At 35.9% G+C, this 14,862-nt stretch overlaps 1 long non-coding RNA gene across 1 annotated transcript; it reads left to right on the top strand.

The window, feature by feature from the left end:
• Positions 1-213: 213 nt before the first annotated feature.
• On the top strand, positions 214-12,523 carry LOC124267046. Its single transcript, XR_006895929.1, has 5 exons — positions 214-269; positions 697-726; positions 825-863; positions 11,798-11,859; positions 12,502-12,523. It is a non-coding gene; the product is annotated as an uncharacterized LOC124267046 (long non-coding RNA).
• Positions 12,524-14,862: the final 2,339 nt, after the last annotated feature.

Genomic DNA, 14,862 nt, shown 5'->3' with positions numbered 1-14,862 from the left:
AGTTGACCAATTCGAAATTGACAAGGATGACACTGGATAATTTCTTCTTTATCCTGAGAAGACTAGTAAGTATTACCAGCGTTGACTTAAGGATTTTGGTGTTCCCCTAAAGTGTGTTTGTGCATACGCCAGTGACGATCGTAACAAGTGTGTAGTTGCGATATTCAGAAAGTACTATGATTCATATTCATAAGGTATCAAACTTTCTTTATCAGACTCTTCAATCAAGTTCAAATATTAGAAGCTTGAAGAAAACAGCACCTGAAAAGGTAAGTTATAGAAACCTTAAACTGCCATCTGTGAATTGGATATATATGAAACGCTGAAGGTTGAATTAATGATGTTTTCAAACATATATTAATTTTTACTTTTAACCTAGATATTCCTAGCTTCTTTGAGTGGCATTAGTTAGATATTATTTTATATTATTTTAGCTATTCCTATTTTAAGATAACAAATGGTTTTACACTGCTTCAGTTTTCTCTTGCCACAATGTTCGACAGTCTATCTGTACATGTCTCTCATTGTAATCATCTTCCCTATGCTAGGTCATGGAAAAGGAATATCAATGAAATGTCGATGGTCATATCACTCAGCCAACTGACTTCTTCCTTCTGGTCATGATGGCAAATAGAACCCTACTTGAACAAGCTTCTATAAGATGGACAAATAACATGCGGAAAAATCTATTTTCAGGCATCAAGGATTGCAGAAACTGAGGAAATGGTAAGTTAATAAATATCTCTACTGCTAAATGGCCTAATTTTGTTGTAATATGTGAATACTGGTTCGTTGATATATAATTTTATTATATTTTCTTTCAGGTTGAGTCCTACTTGCAAAAAAGGAGACACAATAATGAGGTGAGCAATTGTGAAAAGTGCTAGTCTGTACGTGTATTAGGATTTTCTGGGGCCATTTCCAATGTTGCTGGGATGGTGTTGGTAGCCTAGTGGTTAAAGTGTTTGCTCGTCACCCTGAATACCTGGGTTCGTTTCCCCAAATGGGTAAATTGTGTGAAGCCCACTTCTGGTGTTCCCCGCCATGATATTGCTGGGATATTGCTAAAAGCGGCGTAAAACCATACTCACTCAATCCAATGCTGCTGTACTGCAGGTATCAATTTTGTCATATGTAGACTGCACCAGTACAGGTAAAATATTGCCAGTGCAGGTAACATGTTCCACCACAACTGCATGGCATCTAGTGACATTTCATGGAAGGTCAAGGGTCACTGTGTCAGAGGAGAAATATTCTTGTAATGGTGGACAAGTGGATTTTGCTGTGCAGAAATAGAATTAAACTTCTGAATGAACATGTTAGTTCAATTGTAAGCATCTATCAAGACATGCGTCAGACATCAAGTAATGTGAACTTTTATGGAGAGAGTGAAATTGCCCAAGAATATCCCTCACACACCTGTTAAAGAATCATCCATGTCAGTGATAACTATAGGATTGTTGATAACATGGGGTAGCCAGATGGTGGAGCCTGATAAATCACTTGTTTGCACTGGAATCATCCCCTGCTGTACAAAGTTGCCAATATATAGATGACAAGTAAACATTAGCAAAAAGAAATAGATGGTTCAATGACAAACAATGCTGTGTTATTGATGTCACTGGAAAAAAAAAAAAATCCATCTTTCCAAGCTTGGAAATGTCTTGGAAAGATGATGTTTCCAAGACATTTCCAATTTTGGAAAGATGATGTTTCCAAGACTTTCCAATTTTGGAAAGATGATGTTTCCAAAAATTTCCAATCTTGGAAATATCCGCAAGGGGGAGATAACTGGTGGGTGATGGTAAATTATTGTTCTGCATGGGCTAATTGCAATAGTGGCATGGGGCGGCATGAGTGTTTCATGGGGTCGTTAAGGCGACTGGCGGTAGTCTTTGATGTTTGGTGTTGTTTTAGTAATGATTGTTTAAGGGGTTAACGAAAGGATTATCGACTTGACTACTCGAAATTGCAGTGAACACATTTTAAGTGTTCAATGTTGTGGGTGAAAAGTGAATTTGTCACGTTGAGTTTAAATATGTATCATCATAAGCTTATATCTAGTCAGTGAGAGTTAATTTCGTACAAGGGCCACCGACCCGTTTTACAATTATAAAGATGAAAATACAATCCAGCGCCATATATAATATTAAGCTGTATGCTAACGTGTACAATGTCTAATTTAATCTTATATTCTATATTCAAAAACTTCGCTCTTTTTGTCAATGTTTCACATGGATTATTTATGTAGTATTGTGGGAGAAGGCTGTTTCTCAGATCACAGTAAAATGAACATTCAATAAAGAATTGGTACTCTGATTCAATGGTAAGTACAATACACAGAGGGTAGAATCACTCATGTTGTTTTATATTTACTTTTCGTCCTTATTCCAACATTAAAGGATGGTCTGAACAACGAAACTTACTCAAAGCAAAACGAATCGTTGCGTTGCTGTCAATCGTTGCGTTGCCGTCCTGGGGGTCGAGGATGGTGTCACCATGCACTAATTTCCACCGGACCCCGCAGTTCGTGCTAAATCATTTAGTAAATGAGTTATGTTTGTGAGTGCGAAACAAGCGTTGTGGAAGCTTGGAACGATATCTTAAATTTGTCCAGATCGCTTCGCGGAAGTTAAAGAATCAAACTACTTACTACTTGTAGTACAATATATATATGATTGATGACCAAACATATTTTCCATGACACAACTTGAAGCATAAAGATTTCTTTCTCGGAAGCGAGGTCGTGGTGGAAGTGACAATAATATTGTAAGTAGTGTTATATTGATTTCACCTCGCTTCCTCGAGAAAATTGTTATGATATAAGATATGTCACGCAAATCCTATTGGACATCAATCAAATACATATTTTACTACCACTAGAAAGTAGTTTGATTTTGTAACTCGGTGAAAACAAACCTAAATAGCATTTATTCTCAGACTGGCGGATGTTCGCGACAGTGCGCTGCCATTTTTAATAATCGTAACATGACGGGCTAAAGTCTGTTAAAGAATTAATGAGATTATGGTTTGTTTTCATCAAGTTAGAAAAGCAAAACTACTTTCTACTCGTAGTTAAATATGTATTGGAATCATGGCCAACAGGATTTGGCATGACACAACTTATAACATAACGATTTCTTCCTCGGAAGCGAGGTGGGGGTCGAAGTGACATACTGCGCAATAAATATCTTGCTACATTCCCATGGTTAATGTCCACTCACCAGTATGTAGATACTAGTCAACGTGCGTCTTTCTATTTGGTCTTATAATCCTAATTAGTTTATTATCAGGCGATCTGCCTTTACTTATAACTTGAATATCTAGACATTGTAAATCATAATTCGCACACACGCCCTAGTGTATGTTGTCTGTCTCATTACTTCACGACGAAATCATGGATTCTGTGGAATGCTGCGACAAATGAATAAAACAAAATGCAATTATTAAAACTAAAACAGGTAGTTATAATGAGGCTATTACTTTGTTCGAGGAATGTATCCATCAATATCCACAAAACGAGCCGTATGTCATTCACCTGCAGCTGTTCCAAATGATGTGTCTTTTAACAGTCTAATACATGTTCACGAAAAGTGATATATCGTTTCAGGTATTTCACATTGGTATATAGTCGCATTGGTCACCCAAGATAGCATACCTGGGAACTAATTGCATAATCTCCGCCATTCTTTACAAAAAAAGTAATTTAGTTAACCAATAATGAGAATCAATGTCTTGGCGGTTAATCCTTTGAAAGAAGGAAGTTGTTTTACGCAGACACAGACACGACAGAGTGTATTTAGTATTGATTAGTAAATGTACATACATAAACACTACCTTTTGACAAATCCGCTGTGTAAGATAAAAGTATGGGTTAATCCTTTGATCGATGTTTATACTGTTGAGTATTTACTCCAGACACAAGAAATGCAAAATGGGAACCTTTGTCGGGTTATCTAAGTGGTGTTACCACTAATTATACCTGTTATAAATTCATTAACTGACCATCAAGTGAATGATGACAAATGACATGTTACACGCCCCAGGACCTAACACGGGTTACAACAAGGAAGTATTAATTGCTGTACTGCATGCAATTTTAATTGCATGTGAAAACCTATGGGCCGACACTATTTTGAGAATACGGACAGAAGTTCATTGTTGCAAAAGAAATACATATAAGCATTTGCTGTGTGCTAAAACTGTATTTACCTATTTACCTAAGTAAATTTTCAGAGTCTTCTAGCAATAGCAAAGAGCAAGGATGTGTTAAAAAGGAATAACGCAGTCAAACAGTTGCTGTTCGAATTGCATGAAATATGCAAAAGCATGACATATTTAAGAACAATGTTTCCAATTTTGAAATATGAGATTTCCAAAATGTACAATTTTGGAAATGTCCACAAGGGAGATAACTGGTGGGTGATGGTAAATTATTGTTCTTTGCACGCCCCAGGACCTAATCCCTTGTTGATTGATGAGTGAGTCAAGGCAGTTAAGAGTCACCAATTAACAAGGCCTACTACCTTGGCCTTATGCCTCTTAAAGAAGTCTCTGGAAGTAAGTTAAATCTTTGATGGGCATTAAGAAGTGGAATGCATTACTGTGACCTGATTTTCACCTGATGAAGGAGCAAGCATATGCTCCGAAACTTCGTGTTATTCACAAAAAAGAAGTAGACATCCATAAATCTTGTTTTTCTTATTAAAAAGGTAAGTTATTAAAATCTGCTGAGCTGTAGGTTTGTTAAAGGTCACATGCAACGTAAAACACAACTTTGCAGATTCTGATACCTTTCGGTATGGACTTACCGAAACAAAGCGTCGAAAATGCTAATTTAACTTACAAAGTTGAAAAATAACGCGATGAAAAAAAACGCGCGAAATCGGAGTTCAAACGTTTCACTAATTTTCCCCAGACTTTTCTGGGGAATACGGGTTTCAACCGCTGGGCTGCGCTCATAGCACGTGCGCAGTGAAATAGATTCGCGCAACTTGGAAGTGGGCTGTCTGGTGAATACATGTACTCGGTGAAGGCTTTGGTGTGAGTTTTTTCATAATATTTTGTTGATATCTCACAGGCGCGAGCTTTTCATATGTTATGACAGTAAATAAACTGTTTATATAATTTCATTTGTCTATTTCACCACACGTTCTTCTTACCGAGTCACTTTCTCAGTTCGATACTTAAAAGCAATGTCATTATTTAGAGTTGACAGAATTTCTAACTGTGATATAGATATGTCGCTGTCACAGACAAAACTCAATGTCTTATTGACACCTGTGTGTCTGCCTGCCTGTCTGCTAATGACAATATTCAATACACAACTGCGATCACTGACCACATGCAATTTGAACTTAACACCAATCAGGCTATACACCATAAACAAAACGCATTGATTTATGGCCCGAGTTCGGTCTCTGTCACATTATGTAATTACACAGACAGGCAGGTGTGATACTTGAGCACATGACATGTTATGATGTCTGTTGATTGCAAAATGTTATACACAAAAAATGAGCATGTATTTACAAAACCCAACTTTCTATATATACACACACAATTAGCCGTGAAGGCGGCATCTGCTAATGAACCAGCCGCTACACTTGAGTGCACACCCATCCGCTCTGACTGGGTTCGGTATCCCGGCTGCTTCGTTTCGAGGGAGGTAAACCCAAGTACAAAATATTGCACTTTTGATTAGCGATTATACGCTTATAATTTTGTTTATTCGTTTTTTCATAATAAGCAATGCATATTATATGTCATGAAGAAGTGATAATTGTGTTTTAATTATGTTTGATTTTTTGGTTGCATGTGACCTTTAATCCTGTCGCGATATGATTATCGCTCTAACACACCTGAGAGATTCGTCAACAGTGTGGTATGCACAGGCGGTGAAAAAATTGTATTGTATTACATTGGGTTGGTTGCATATTGTTAACATTATTCCATGGTCAATATCGCAATGTTTCTGAAATGGTAGTATACGGAAGTTTGTTCCACATTTTTGATAATTTATAGAGTGATTCTTATCAAATTTGATATTTCTTTATCGTCCGAACAGAATTCACAAATTACGGATGTTTTGTGTGTGTGTGTGTGTGTGTGCATGCACGCGTGTATAACATCTATAACTTGATAGGTATTAATTAAAATCAGGCCGATTGTAACCATAATGACTATATTGGATGGAACACTCCAAGAACGAAAATAATTTCACTCTTCAAAGGAACTGGAACAGTAACATTTTTCATGTTTTCATATGAGCTTCAAAACATTGAATGACATAAATGCTGTATGATGAAATATATCAGAGAACATTAGAATGGCATACGTGACGTGTGAATGACACGTGTAATGGTCAAAAATATATAATCACTATGTTAGTTGACTCATGACCAGACACGTCAAACTGGTACCGATAGATTTATATCTCATATGTAAAAATTCAGTATTTATTAGTACCTGAAATAGAAAACACGACTTTGGAATGAGATGTTTTAATCTGAGTTTAATCTGTTAGGTAGCAGTTTACTTAAGTAGAACTTAAATCAACTTCAAAAGATTGGTCATTCGCAAAGTGAAGCAGATTTCACTTATACTGCAGTAAACAGTATGGGGATACACAACGAAACATACCACTTATGTGATAACAACTCCCCTGTTTATTGCATAGAGCGGCATGTCGATGCACAACGTTCAGGATAGACAAGCTGATTGAATGTTGATTGATTCCATCACTTGGACAAAGGAGTGGATTTAGACTTGTTGATCTTACTCTCCCCATGCCCCCAACGATGTGCTACTTGCTGAATCACCTGGTGGTAATTTGGTGCTAGTCACTATGCATATATACTTCTGTTCACCTGGTAACTGTTATCTTGATAACGGCGTGAGAATATACATGGAAACTCCCCTCTATCGACCTTTGGTCCAAACAGATGAGTTAAGAGAAATGTTGATGTCCCGTCCGTTAGCAAATTAACATTGGATTATAGAGACAATGATAGGCCTACGTGTTGATAGAAGAGGATATTCCGGATTATGCGAATGAGAACACACCTAATGAGAAAACGAGGCAAATATATGTATAAAGATAGTGTTTCATTTCAGTCTCAGCATATAAACATTGAAATATAAAACACATAAAAAAACATAGAAGGCGTAAGCCACGAGTGGTAACGGGAGACTATATGGACAGATTTTATTTAATCATGTTACAACATGCTACATATTACAGGATTTTTTATAAATAGTTATATTACATCATATTATGAAATGTTTCAAAATATTACATAATTATAAATATACATACACATTTATAAGTACATTATAAATATATGAAAGATGTGAAAGAAGAGACGCTGAATCAGCAAACTGTCTAACAGTTAACATTCCATTTTATTTTGAAACTGGTGTCTCAGTTCTTGAAGATGTCGTTCAAGGTATCGGTATTTCTTCGTCGTGGGTTGTCTTTGGCCTTCGGCATATTGCACCAACGAGGTGTAGGAATAAACTTATGTTCAAAGTTGAGCATTAGCCATTTCGAAATCGAATGTACACTTTCATGCTTCTTCTCATTACATGTATATCCCAATGTAATTAGAGGGAACTGATCCAGAGCGATTAATGTTTCTCGCCAACAGTCTAATTACCAAACCAAACTGCAAGATTGTCGGTATCTGCTCCCTCGACCGTGACGGACACAGGGACTGGGCATCTGGCCACCTTGACAAAATTTCTTCAACCCAAACAGCGGGACATTAGGAAAGGTGGATGCTCATCAGATGCTGTTACATGTATTTGAGAATACCCCCAGTAGTTCCTGTCTGATTGCAATAAAGCATACCAGCAGTGTATATGCTTTTCGGATTTTTAATGCATAGATGGCATAGTGACTGATCCAATTTTTTCAATTTGATCTTATTTCTGTGTTTTTTTACCTTGATATTTAATCATGCCATGTAAACATATGATGTCTATTACATATTATATTTATGACAAATGAAAATGTACTTAGGTATACACAATTTTAACTTCAGTACACATCCAATGCTTATATGTATTTCTTATGCAACAATGAAGTTCCGTTCGTATCCTCCAAACAGTGTCGGCCCATAACTTTTTTCAAGCAATTAACATTGCATGCAATTCAGCGATTACTATCCCCTTTGCTGTAACCAGCTGAGTGTTTGGTGGTATAAACCTACACATGTTATTTGTCATCATTCACTTGATGGTCAATTAATGCATTTATAACAGCTATGATGGTAATACCACTCAGGTTACCCGCCAAAGGTTCCCATTTCGCATTTCTTGTGTCTGGAGTAAATACATGTACTCAGCATTATGAATTGATGGTCTGATGTGACAAATGTATTACATGTTATGTAATATGCTCATGGAACTGCAGCAAGACGAATTATCAGCTGAGATACAAAACAAACATTGATCAAAGGATTAACCGATAACACGCTGATTGATTAATTACTTTTTTCTTGCACAGTGGATTTGTCAAAAGGTAATGTTTATGTATGTAGATTTACTAATCTATACTGATTACACCCTGTCCTGTACCCTGTACCTGTGTAAAAACAACATCTTTCCTTCAATGTATTAACCGCCAGTAAGTTGATGGGGGTGTTCCTCTTTTGCCAGTCGGGCAAGTTGTTTATTTAAGGCGTAAAGAGGATCACCAGACCATGTTAATTAGCAAGACAATGGTACGGGTGGGTGGGGAGTGTGGGGAGGATGACCAAGCCAAGAAAAACACAAGTGGATTTAATGCTCATTATTGGCTAATTAGATTACCTTTTAAAGAATGGCGGACATCATGCAATTAGTTGACCAATGAGATTATACACCAATGTGAAAACTGAATCGATGTATCCCTTTTCGGGTATTAGACTGTTAAAAAGACACTTAGCATGGAACGGGATTCTTTGTCAGCTGCAGATCAATGGCATATTGTTCCTTTATGTGGAGGTAGTGTCCCATTTTTGACAGCGTCTTGGTCACTGATTCGCGAAGTTTCGCTCTCAAACCTGGGATAACTAGCTGCACCAATTAAGAGGTAGTTATGTTAATGCAATCACCTGAGAGAAGTACAGAACAAGTAAAATTCTTCAACACTAATACAAACTAATACGAGACGAACTGCCAGCATGAATGGTACCATTATATGGAGATATCAGTGCCTGAAAACAGCCTCAGTCACTACAATAGCAGATGGGACTGTTGTCAGAAGAGGGGACAAACAGCATACACATCCAGATCAAAGCTCTATTGGCTCCTATATCCAAATTTGAGGCTGTCAAAATCGGGACTTAACCTATGTGGATATTGATGGATACATTCCTCGAACAAGGTAATAACCTGACATTGTTGCAGACTTTAGTCGGTTTTATTTCTAATATTTGCATTTTGTTTTTATTCATTTGTGGTAGCATTCAACAGAATCATTTGTTTTCGCCGTAATGAGACAGACAACATACACTAGGTCATACCTAGGGTGTGTGAAATATGATTCTTGTTGGCATTCTATAAAATGTCTAGATATTACAGTCATGTTATAAATACGCTATAAGTATAATCGTATGCTTTTTATTAAGTTTCAAAATGCATTCCAAATATGGCAATATAATAATTAGGATTATAAGACAAAATATATAGACATACATTGACTTCGTTTTTTTTCAGTCCTGACATTTTTTACCACTGGCAGATGATTAAACTTCAAAGTGTTTTCATTTCATTTTCAAAATGATGGAAATATTATCGAGTAAAAAAGATTTTATTTTGTTGATCAATCTACACCTATACGGTCAATTGCGCATGCGGGTTGCGCAGCAAAGGTCACGAACCAATCGAAAGTACTGGGATATCATCCGGGTACTCAGGGGAGAAAAGCAATAACAAAAGCAACAACCAGTGCGCGGAAATTGCTCTGGATCAGTGCCTTGTTAAATGTGTTTACCATATGATTGTTTTGATCATGTTTTTACACGGTCGGCTTCAGTGTGCGATGTGTTCACTTCCATCAACCACCAGCTTGTAATAACACGTCACATGAGATTAGCCATGTGCTAAAATAACACCCAAACTTTAAAGCGTCAATGTCCTGAGCCTTATAAGAATCGAAAGGTCGGCTTCCTGAGTCGACATCTCAAACTATGGTATGTAAGTGGTAATAATTCCCGAGCATTAGCGAACAGATTGGCTTGTTTGGAATTTAATGCTTTTCATAAACTAGAATCTCATAAACTATTTGTCTCTGGAATCATCTGTGATATGAACTTGTGTAGTGGTTTCTCTAGAAATTATTTAACGTTATCTAAAATTAAACATTTAGTCACCTTTTATTGTATGTGACCAAATTAATTAGTTACACTATGAAGTTTTAAGAAGGATTCATTTGGGTTCTTTTGCCCCAGTCCGCCTACCAATGTGTGGACAATATAACCAATTATCTATTATTAAGTTCATGATATTTCGTGAATACACCAACTGCATAACACCGTCTCTGACCACAAACCCAAACGGGTTGCTCTCTATTCGCTCACAGTCTTAAAACAACATTTCATGGTCTGTTGACTGTTGATTTCGCAATGATAAACCACCTAAACGGTCCATCCCTTGTGTCAGGTGTTAATTAGAGGGTACCATTAAAGAATGCATTCTACTACAATAAGCCTATTATTCCCTGGCAATGGTTCACTTTTATGACATGTAATAAACCATGGCCAGTCAGTCAGTGGGTCCGGTAAACTTTTATTTAATCAATGATGTAACGTAGGTCTATGTAATTTGTGTTTATGCAAACCGTGACAGGTCAAAACTATTTGCGCTTTTGTGGATAATAAGTAAACCATACACTTAAAACTGTATTTTGGAAAATGCTATCCATATCAGGGCAAATATGACAGTTAATGCCAATTTTTGACACCTAGAACAACAAGGATGCAGACGAGAGAAGTTATACCAGGAATAATCTACAACGTCTTATAGTCTCCCTGGTTATAGTTGATCGCATAGGAGGACGAATACACTCCTAGGAGGACGAATACACAGTCTATACACTCACGGGGATCCTTGGGAAAAGGAGAAACTGAAAGAAGTAGTGGTAAAATCCTTCCTAAATTTCCAAAGATTTCCAAGCCTTGGAAATATCATCTTTCCAATTTTGGAAATTTTTGGAAATATCATCTTTCCAAATTGGAAATTTTTGGAAATCACCATTTTTTTTCTTGTGTGTGTGGTGTATCAGTGTTATTGGCTATGACTTATTGTCACCCAGCACCCAGTATATATTATGGATCATCAGTATCAATGTTTCTATTGGCTATGACTTATTGTCACACAGCACCCAGTATATATTATGGATCATCAGTATCAGTGTTTCTATTGGCTATGACTTATTGTCACACAGCACCCAGTATATAGTATGGATCATAAGTATCTGTGTTTCTATTGGCTATGACTTATTGTCACACAGCACCCAGTATATATTATGGATCATCAGTATCAGTGTTTCTATTGGCTATGACTTATTGTCACACAGCACCCAGTATATATTATGGATCATCAGTATCAGTGTTTCTATTGGCTATGACTTATTGTCACACAGCACCCAGTATATATTATGGATCATCAGTATCAGTGTTTCAAGCAACTTGTGTGAAAGATATTTATTGGTGAATTTTTAATTGGAAAACTCTGAAAATAGACTACAAAAATAACAGTGAGCTGACTAGTCCATGTTACTAACCATGCATATGATGGATTTTGTCCATAGATACCCCCCTGCAGATTCAAGGTTGGAATGATTGTGGAGGCATTAGAGGATGACGGCTTTTGGTATGTTATTATTGTCATCATTGTTCAAAGAAACTTCACATTTGGAAATCATCACAAATGCATGATTGAGTTAAATCAATTCTTATGATTATTTTCAGATAGATTTGCTAAGGTACTGATCATCATTTGACTCAAAATCAATAGTCGGACCCTCTTTCATTCTGAAACTTCTTGAAGGATAATACTTTTTGTGTCGCTCAAAGAATTGCAGTAGTTTATTTTTCATACCTGAAGCGATTCTGCATATTTGGCAAATCTACAACAACAAATTTGATAGGTTTCAATCTAGCAAAGATAATTCCCATCTCTCTGGTTATTACTACAGTTACTTCATTTCTGTCCTGGTAGTTACTTGAGCTATAGTCTGTAGTGAAAGCTATTGTTCAAGGAGAATATATACGTTTCAGTATTGAAATTAAAAAGAGGCGTTAATTTTTCCAGGTAGAAAGTGTTTGATGGGACTTTAAGGTTAACTGTATATTTTGGAAGAACATGCATACATGCTGTCATGTCGACTAAATAAGAAACCAGGAAAATGTCAGTGGAGCATTCTTAAGTTAAAACAAAACAGTGGAGATAAATATTTGTGTGAACCTTCTTGTTTCCATAAATCATAATTCTTTTTATCTTGATTATAAACAGGTATATAGCCAAAGTATTGTCACTACAAAAGGAAAGAGTTAAAATACATTGGACTGGTTATAACTTGGATGAGTGGCTTTCAACAAAGAAGGTCAGGTTTGAGGTATGTCTTCTTCAGTGAGTGCAATGTATTTCCTTTAGATGTATATGTAAATGTTTATATCACATTAACTTCAAGAGCTGTGAAGAAGCTACATATTTCTATTGCTTGAGATTTTCACTATGATGTTTTACAATTTGTGAAAGCCTACGAGAATAAATACACATATTGTACATGTTTGATTTAGTTGAAGACTGGTGACAAGGTTGAGGCTCCATGGTTGGTGCACAGAGCAGCTCGATACCCTGGCCATGTTGAGCGTGTTGATGGAGGTATTTCTAACATTATACAAATAGCCTATATATTCAAATTATGATTCATATTTATTATAAACCTTACATTCTTATTGTGTATAATATATTTCTAAAGCATGTTGAATGTGTTTATACCTGAAATGAAAAGACTGAAAGTGTTTTTCATGTTTTTCAGAATATGTGCTAATTGAATTTAGTGACATGACAAAGAAAAGAATTCATTTCAAGTATATTGAGAAGAAAACGTAAGTAATCAGATTATTTCAAGTCATACAATATGAATCCATTCCCTCAACATGTTACATTACAAAGTAACTTGTGTATTTATTCAGAGGTTAGTTGTTATTTTTTTGCGGTATCCAGGAATGCTCTTCTGTGCCAAAGTTTGCTTTATGTACCATGTAGAGGCGCAATCACGTGCCACCGGGGTTTCACCCAACTCAAAGTTGCTAAATCTAACAAACTGCAGGCTACCATAGTGTAAGTACTCAAGGCATTGTTCGTAAACTCATGGTAAAGACTTCACTGTTGCTGTCACATTTAGGTCAACATTTATGCAAGTAGTCACGAAGTATATATCTCTGCCTGTTGTTTGCTTGCCACCATTTACCATATACAATTAACCTTCCTGGAATAAATGAGGCGTGGATGCCTTATGCTGAAGTTATTTTCATTGGGAGGGCTCGGAGTAAAATACACCGCTGTCATATGTGTTTTTGTTTTCTGTAACAGGAACCATCTCTGAAACCCAACTGGACTTTCAAGACAACCGGACACTGAGATAAGCCCAAATTCATCAGTTTGAATTACCAAGTGGGAAGAAATCTTGTATAAAGAAATCTCTATCTTTATTTCTATTTCTTCTTGATTTATGACATGTTAGGTATTTTAATTCTTTCGCAGCATCCTGCTTCTGGTAACCCTTTACCCTACAATTTTAAGTTGTTCTCAATGGGAAAACGTTATTTAACGAAATTTATACTAAACTATCCATAATGTTTGCTGAAGTAAAACAATTCTGCTACATGTAACTAAAAATAAAACTGCCAGAGTTTACACAGTTAAATTGAAGTAGATCCCAAAGTGCTGCCTTTTGCTATTTACAGATTTCCGTCATTTCTATTTTTTCTCGGTTTCCATGAAAACGATTTGGACTTAGTCTCAAAAAGAAGGGGTGGATTTTGTGTCCGAGTCACAAGTTGAAAACCTTTCAATATATTTCAACAGAACTTCAGCAGAGTATATTTATAGAAAATTATTTTTTTCATCTCTGTTGTTAAGTCTGAAATTGATTATTCTCCTTGTAAATATCCCTGTCTAGGTAAAAATAAATAAAAAACATAATGGTCCCGTCATGGTTAGAAAGTTCCTTCTTTTCTTGGAATTATCATGTGTTTTGATGTACTTATTGACCCTACTCATTGATCAAATTGTGTTTGAGGTGTAAATTTAATTTGTCATCGATGTAATGGTTTGAATGCAACTCTAAAAATCTAATTATCACAAAAGTTATTTAGTGTTAAGATATGAATATTTCATAGGTCTCTCTTGTAACACAGTATTGTCAAACTTGTCACATGATACAATTCTACTTTCATACATTTTACTTTCAATGACATTAAACATTTGCTATAATCTTTTCTTTGGATATTCAAATCTAAAACAATGATGAAATAACTGAGAAATTTGCGTTGGTTGAAACGTATTTTGAAGATGTCACAATGATACCGACATCTAAACAAGAAATCTTTATAGTTTTTATGTATGTCCCTCAACTACGATATATAAGTTTCATTTTTTAAATGTTGTTCTTGTTCTTTTGTTACAACCAGTCTGCCATAAAGAAAAGCAAATAACCAAAGTGTATGTTTTTGTGTTTGGAATATATATATATATATATATATATATATATTTGTATATGTACAGCACATGTAACTGTAATGTGGTGTATGGCATTTATGAAACAATACATGCAGTTGTGTTATATGACCTTGTTTGTGTTATTTT

This window comes from Haliotis rubra, unplaced genomic scaffold (assembly GCF_003918875.1).
Source record: "Haliotis rubra isolate DU_JTF1 unplaced genomic scaffold, ASM391887v1 Scf1298, whole genome shotgun sequence".
Classification (NCBI taxonomy): Eukaryota; Metazoa; Mollusca; class Gastropoda; order Lepetellida; family Haliotidae; genus Haliotis; species Haliotis rubra.
Note: the sequence above shows the minus strand (reverse complement) of the source record. Positions and strands in the feature narration are given on the sequence as shown.